Source organism: Gopherus flavomarginatus, unplaced genomic scaffold (assembly GCF_025201925.1).
Source record: "Gopherus flavomarginatus isolate rGopFla2 unplaced genomic scaffold, rGopFla2.mat.asm mat_scaffold_844_arrow_ctg1, whole genome shotgun sequence".
Classification (NCBI taxonomy): Eukaryota; Metazoa; Chordata; order Testudines; family Testudinidae; genus Gopherus; species Gopherus flavomarginatus.
In genome coordinates, this window is record NW_026115166.1 from 62,680 (window position 1) to 70,194 (window position 7,515).

Here is a 7,515-nt window from a genome sequence, read left to right on the forward strand (position 1 = left end):
AGGGGCAGCTCCTGGGGGCGGGGCTCTGGCTCAGCTCGGGGGCAGGGCAGCTCCTCTGGGCGGGGCTCCAGCACAGAGCAGGGGCGGGGCAGCTCCTGGGGCCGAGGCTCCAGCACAGAGCGGGGGCGGAGCAGCTCCTGGGGGCGGGGCTCTGGCACAGCCCAGGGGCGGGGCAGCTCCTGGGGGCGTTGCTCTGGCACAGCCCGGGGGTGGGGCAGCTGCTGGGGGCGTTGCTCTGGCACAGCCCATGGGCAGGGCAGCTCCTGGGGGCGGGGCTCTGGCACAGCCCATGGGCAGGGCAGCTCCTGGGGGCGGGGCTCTGGCACATTGTGACGCGGGGCCCGGGCTGAACAGCTGCTTCCTGGTTCTCCACGTGCTGCCAGCAGCGCTGGAGCTGCCCGAGCCAGAGCGGAGCCGCTGTTCTCAGCTGCAGCCAGGATCTGCCCCCGGCCCCGCTGGGATCCAGGTGGGGACAGAGACTGGGGCCCGGGGGTTCCCCTTGGTGTGGCTGGCGGGGGCGGGAGGGGAGAATCCGGAGCTGCAGGCGCGGGAAGGTCGGTGGGACATTGTGACCCGGAGCCCCCGGGGAATGAGAGGCGCTGGGGGGCAGGAAAGTGACTCTGCCCCAGGGAGCCTGGGAGAAGCCTTGAAGGCGCCTCGGCACCAGTGGAGCTGCAGGAGGATCCGCCCGCCCGCCCCGCTGGGATGGGGGGGCCGGGGCCCGGCCGTCGTGTGGGGGGGAGGGGCGGACCCCGGGCCAGGCGGGGGTGGGGCGGTGTATTAAATCCCTCCCCATAGCTATGTGCTACTCCAGGGCACTGCGCATGCCCAGTAACAGCCGCTGAAGCCGCTGCCCTTCCCTCTGCCCGGACCAGACGTAACGTTCCGCCGGGCGCTGGGGGCGGGGCTGGAGCGGGGCGGGGGAGTAACAGGGATCGTGGGAGGGGCGGGCGCAGAGCAGGAAATTGATGGGCGGGGGGGGTCAGGCATCGATGTTGCATGCGATGGGTACTGAGTTGCTGCGGAGAATTCCTTCTTGGGTGCTAGCTGGTGACTCTTGCCCACATGCTCAGGGTTTAGCTTATCGCCATATTTGGGGTCGGGAAGGAATTTTCCTCCAGGGCGGATTGGCAGGTGCCCTGGAGGTTTTTCGCCTTCCCCTGCAGCGTGGGGCACGGGTCGCTTGCTGGTGGTGTCTCTGCAGCTTGAGGTCTTCAAACCATTTTTGAGGATTTCAATAACTCGGTCCTGGGATAGGGGTTGTTATAAAATTGGATGGGTGGGGTTCTGTGGCCTGCCTTGTGCAGGAGGTCAGACTAGATGATCAGATTGGTCCCTTCTGACCTATGAGTCTATGAGTCTATGAGCTGGAGGCAGGGTTCGTGGGGGGCTAAAGGGCACAATCCGGGCTGGGGGGAGGAGCAGGAGTTGAGCTCAGGGGGAGACGCTGGCAGAGCCCCCCCCTTTGGTGTGAGGGCGGAGGTGTCGAGGGGGGAGGAGAAGCCGGAGTTGCAGGGGGGGGAGGTCACTGGGGTGGGGGGGGTAGATCTGTCTCTGTGCAGCCAGGACATTCCCGGGGTGGGAGGGAGGTGAGTTAACTGGATCCTGTCCCTGTTTTTGCCACTTCCTCCCACACACACATTCTCTCAAGATTTCCCCTTTTCTCTCTCATTATCACACGTGGCTATAAAATCCAGGGAGATTCTCCTCTCCCCCCCCGCCAATGATCAGCTCTCTAATTGCCTCTGATTTTCCCTTTTCTCTCCATACTTCTCAAATGTCAATTTAAAATCTCTCCGATGGGGGGTGGATTTTCCCACCCATTTTATCTGCAGTGATTTGTCCTTGTTTGGGTGGGAAATTGTTGCCCTGGGTCATTCCCCAGAACATGGCTCCCACTGGAGTGGGATGGGATGAGGTTCCCGTTCTCTGCCAGGGCAGGGAAGGGAAGGGAGGAGCACATCCCCCATGGAGACTGCCCAGACCCCATTTCCCAATTCCCCTGCGGCCCCCTTCCATTGTCCAGGGAGCCTTCCAGCTCCCCCCGCCCTTAAATCAGCTCCTCAAAGGGCTCTGAGCTGCTCACGTGAATGGTTGCCTCGGGACCATCACATTCTGTTTATGTATTGGACAGTCATATAAAATCCAGTCCAACAGTCCCCCTTTTCCACTAGTTATTTAATAGTAACATCAAATCCCCTCCGATCTTGGTGGTTTTCTCTCATGTTATCAAATGTCGTTTGTGACAGGGTTCTCTCTGTGTGTCTCAAAGATTGATATAAAATACCCCAAACATTTGCCCCACTTCTCTCTAGTTGTTTTATTTCTAAATGAATATGATGGGTTGTTTCCCAATGTGCTAAGATGCAGCCGCCTCTGGGGTGGATCCATGGTGGCCATTATTTGCTAGTGACAGCCCGTGGATCTTTCTTGCCCTCCAGGCCTTCCATTCTCCTGTTAAAGAAGCACTCCCCAGGCTCCCTCTGCCTGTGTGACTGGCCAGCAGGAGGTGGTGTTAACTTTCTAGCCACTTCTCACACTCTGTGAGGTAACACTTGCAGGGGCAGGGAAGGTGTCTGTGTGGGGAGATTGCAGCTGAAGGGGCATTGTGGTAGGGGGAGGCCTCTGGGTGGCTGGGCAGGGGGTACCCTAGTCAGGTTGATGGGTTGTGGAGGTTTGGGGTTTTCGGGGGTGGTGGTTCTGATGTGCCCATCCCTGAGGCTATGGGTCCTGGAGGTGGGTATCGCTGGGGGCCTGGTGGCTGCAGAACAGTGGGGGTGGGTGTCTCTTGGGGAGGCGGGACAGAGGGTTAGAGGGAGCCTGGTTCTGTGCCAGGGGCTCTGTCTGTGCTTCCCCCGCTGGTTCCTGGTTTTGTTGCCATGCCCAGTGCACAGAGCTGGGGGAGGGGATCCCTGGCACTAGGTGAGGGCATGCCAGGGAAGCAGAGTGATGGGTCGCACTGTAAAGCATCAGGGGGTCACACTGGGCAGAGGAGGGGGTCCCAGTGGGGGTGGGGTCCCTTGAGGGGGTCCCTGGCTGCTGGGGGCTCTTGGTGGGGGGAACCCTTTGGGATTCCCAACCTGGCAATCATGGTGTGGTGGGAGTTCTCTGGCCGGTGGGGCTTTGAGGGGTATCTGGGGTCCCTGGCCAGGGACTCTGGGGGCTGCGTCCCAGGGAATATCTGATGGGATCCTGGCTGGGGGGTGTCTGGGGCCCCTGGCTGGGGGGTCTGGGCTCTGGGTGCTAGGGGGTGTCTGGGGGCTGCTGCTAGCCATGATCCTTCTCTCTGGTCAACTTGTACCAGAGTCCTGGCTCCTAGTCACCAGGTCACCAAGTCCATTCCCCAGTCACGTGCCCTGTCACTGTGATAACTTTCTGTCCACTTAGCAAACACTGTTAGTGTGAATTCACAGAATTTACTTTTCTCCTCTTTTGAAAACTGCAGGAACTTTCGGTTCCGTTTGGAAAATTTTTGCCCCCAGTCCTTGTCCTAGATCTGCGGGGTGAGGGAGGTGGGAAGGGAGTCAGCACTGCCACACGATGGTCTTTTCCACAGCGTTCTGAACTCATTCTTTCTGAAATCTGGTGTCATTGAGACCGTTGTTAATCCAGAGTCACTGTATGGAAAGACAAGGAGTGATTCCAGATGAACAGTGGGTCAAATGAGATCAGCCATTCTCCCTGTGAGGAGGGGCTCCCATTAGCTGCTCTCCCCAGAGAGCTAAAGGAGGGAAGCTGCTCATACACTCTGTCCCTCTCTGCTCAGGATATTGGGGTTCAGCTTCCTGGGTCAGATGCTGCAGCCTCCATTGTGATCTGGGAGACCAGGCTTGGCAGCTGCTGGTCCCCCAGTGGGGCTCTGTGCTGGGAAGTGACCTTAATTAAAGCTTCTTCTCTGCCCGGCCCAGGGGATGACTTTCTGCAGCTGGTCCTAGCCCCGTAGGGCAGTCCTGGGCCCTGTTACTACTAAATTCTGAGCCAGAGTCTCCAGGTAACTGAAAGACCTCAGGGAATGTCCTAGGGTCTGGCAAGAAAGTGACTCTGCACAAACAACACCACCTCATTTCTCCTCCCATTAGCGGTTGCCAGGAGGAAATCCAGCCATGGGAGAGCAAAGCCCCAGGAATGGGACTGTCCCAGCCAGAGGGGCAGGGAGAGAGGACAGGGGAAGGAGAGGCTGAAAGGGGCAGTGGGAGAAATGAATGTGGGGGAGAGATTTCCAGCTCTCTAGTCCACCCAGACACATGTATTGCTGCATCCTGGGGCAGAACCACTTTCCAGTGAACAAAACAAGGATCAGACAGAGCAAAAGCCAGTTCCTGACTCCATATTCCCCCTGCTGGGGTGTGGCTGCCGTGGGGTCAGTGTCTGAGGGAATCCCCCACAGTGACTCCTTTGGTTCTGCTCTTTTCTAGCCTTGTGTTCAGAGAAGGGGTGAGGGGAGAGAGAAGGGAGGTTAAAAATGTGTCTGTGGACTTAGCCTGGCAGGAGGGGCCAGGTCTAAATTGTAATAAACAGATTGAGCATTTCCCAGCATGACAGAATCTAGGGTGTCTGTCTGCAGGGAAAGGGCCTGGGGGAATTGTGATGTGAAATTAACTAAAACCGGTTCTGAAACTGCCCACAACTGCCCTTCTCCCCCAGACAGGCTGCAGAATGTTTTGCTCCAGCTCATCCCAGCCTGGCGTGGGACAGGGAAGAGAAATGGCTGCAGTGGAGTCAGTCCAGGTAGAGATTATCGGGGGGTTGCTGGTGGGTTCCTGCTGGAGGAAAGGGAGAGCAAATACACCAGAGGTGGGAAGGTTTGCAGAGTCTGGTTTGGAGGTTGGAGCGGGGCAGGAAATTCACAGCGTGGGGAAAGGAGGAGGCCAGGGTGTGGCAGACCTGCTGGGAGTTATTTACTAAGTGGCCTAGATTCTAGGAACAGACCCAGGAGGTTTGGAGGTGGAAATGCCCTAATTTGTGAAGAGAGAAAATAACCCACCTACATGGAGCTAGTCAAACTGACCAGACTCCTAGTGCTGGAGCCTGACCTCACTAACCATCAGCTGCTGTGAGATATAAAGGGGACACCCATGAGTCAGGCTTATTGGAGCTGCCTCTCCCTTCATATCCCACTCCTCACAATGAGGAGGGTGTTGGGCATCCTACCAGCGAGCTCTCCCTGGACCCTGCTAGGGGCTCCATCTCCTGTATCAGTCAGTGGCTAGTAGGGGGGTGATGGATATGCTGGGAGAGATAAGGGGCTCTCTCTTCATCCCCTCACCCTGGCAATTGCTGGATACTCTGAGTCAGGTCGAGGTGGGACTCTCCTGACTATGATCCACCCAGAGCTTCCATTTGATTCACTCTTCTCTGCCACAAATAGTGGGGCTGTGAGTGGGGCAGCAAGTCCTTAGTGTTGGACTCTTACTCTTTCAGGGGCTGGTGACCTTCAAGGAGATGGCTATGTATTTCACCAGGGAAGAGTGGGCTCTGCAGGACCCCACTCAGAGAGCCCTCTACTGGGATGTCATGCAGGAGAACTATGAGACTGTGACCTCGCTGGGTAAGGGTTCCTGTCCCTTCTGTTCTTGGAAGGGGAAATGAAGAGTGAAGGTTCACGCCACCCCCACAATGCCATCTGTACCCTGTCCTGTTTCAGCATCACCCCAATAGACCAGTGACACACATAATACCAGAGACCCTCCTCTGCTGCAGAACACTTTGGGAACAGAGCACAGGAGCCGTATTGCACAGTGTCAAATATCTCCTGTTTGCTCAAGTGAAACTGGGGGTTAGGTCTGGCATAACTGTCCCATACCCCTAATCATTTTTCTTGCCCTTTTCCGAACCTTTTCCAATTCCAATATTTCTATTTTGAGACTGGGGTGACATGTGCATGCAGTATTCAAGATGTGGGTGTATCATGGATTTATTTGCTGTTTTTACAAATATGATCTATGAGATATTCTGTCATATCTATCACTTTCTTAATTATTTCCTACATTGTTCACTTTTTTTCACTGCTGCTGCACATTGAGTGGATGTTTTCAGAGAACTATCCACAGTGACTCCAAGATCACACTCTTGAGTGGAAACAACTAATTTAGACCCCATCATTTTGTATGTATATCTGGGATTGTGTTTTCCAGTGGGCTGCACTATGTGCTATCCTGTCATCTAGTACTGCTAAGATCCTGGATTCAGTAATATCCCTGCCCTTCCTGTTCCCTTTCTCCACCGAACCCCGCCAGCCCATGCTTCCTGTTCCCAGCTTCCCCAGGATTCTCGCACTGTCTCTGAACCTCTCTGTCAGCAGAAGCAGTGCCAGGGACACTTGCCCTCTGTCTGGAGTCTTCGATTTCTGGGACATGGATTTACTTTCTCTGTGTTGTAAGAGGCTCTGTCATAATGAGTGTCTGTGATGTTACCCAGAGTACAATCTGGACTGTTAAATAGCTGTACCTCAGTCCTCCAGCATGGGGTGCCTTTTCCACTGTTTTCCCGCGAGAACAGCCCCTCTTGGCCAATTATCACACAGTCTCCAGCATGTAACTCACTCCAGCTACACAGTATTGAGTGCTGCTAGACAGCCACTCATGAATTACACCTCAGGAGAAAACCAGCAAATTCTCAAGTGCCCAACTTTCCCCCAGAAATGTGCATCTTGCACTGTCCAGCACGCTACTGAACGACCCAAGCTCATATGAAGTCTGTCATTTCATCAGCGGGAAAATGACATGCACCAGCTTGTTATCCCAAACAGAGTTTCCAACACACTTCAATCCACACATACTGGTTAGATGAACAATAAACCAAGCTTGTTAACTACCAAAAACTAAAACTAGGCCCAGTCCATGAAAGGGGCACTCCCAGGAGAGACTGTACAAAGGCTGGAACATGAAACACCTTTGTAAACCTGAGACAGCTGCCTTGGGGACAATGACAGGGAGAATCCCCCAAAGTGACTCTTTGTTTCTGCTCTTCTCTGGCCTCCGATTGTTCCTTCCAACGTGGAGTACTTTGCACTTGTCTCTACTGAATTTGATCCTATTTACTTCAGATCATTTCTCCCGTTTGTCCAGATCATTTTGAATTTTAATCCAATCCTCCAAAGCACTTACAACCCCTCCCAGCTTGGTGTTGTCCGCAAACTTGATACGTGTAAGAGAGAGACTGTTACTGGGAGGGTTTCCCCATGTGTCAGAGGGTTACACCCTGGTGGGAGGGGGCTAGGCCTGTACTGGAATAAGGTCACTCTGTGCTTCACAGTGTGCTAGAACCTAGAATGTGCATTAGCAGGGGAAAAGCTGGGGGGAATCGGCTTGTGGAATGGACAAAAGCCTAGTCTGAATTCTCACACCTTGCCCTTTTTCAACCCGGCAGGCCAGAGAATAACATCCATGTTTCGCTGCAGATCATCTCGTCCTCCAGGGGCAAGGAATGGCTGCAATGGAGCTGGCTCAGGTAAGAGATTATCAGGGTGGCGGGCTCTGCTTGGAGGTTGAGGAGCAGTAAATGCATAAGAGGTGG

General features: G+C 55.0%; 1 long non-coding RNA gene across 1 annotated transcript; it reads left to right on the plus strand.

Annotated features, from left to right (window-relative positions):
- The first annotated feature begins 359 nt into the window (after nucleotides 1–359).
- On the plus strand, nucleotides 360–5,478 carry LOC127042657 (uncharacterized). The gene is made up of 3 exons (XR_007772002.1): nucleotides 360–466; nucleotides 4,645–4,728; nucleotides 5,422–5,478. It is a non-coding gene; the product is annotated as an uncharacterized LOC127042657 (long non-coding RNA).
- The last annotated feature ends 2,037 nt before the right edge of the window (nucleotides 5,479–7,515 follow it).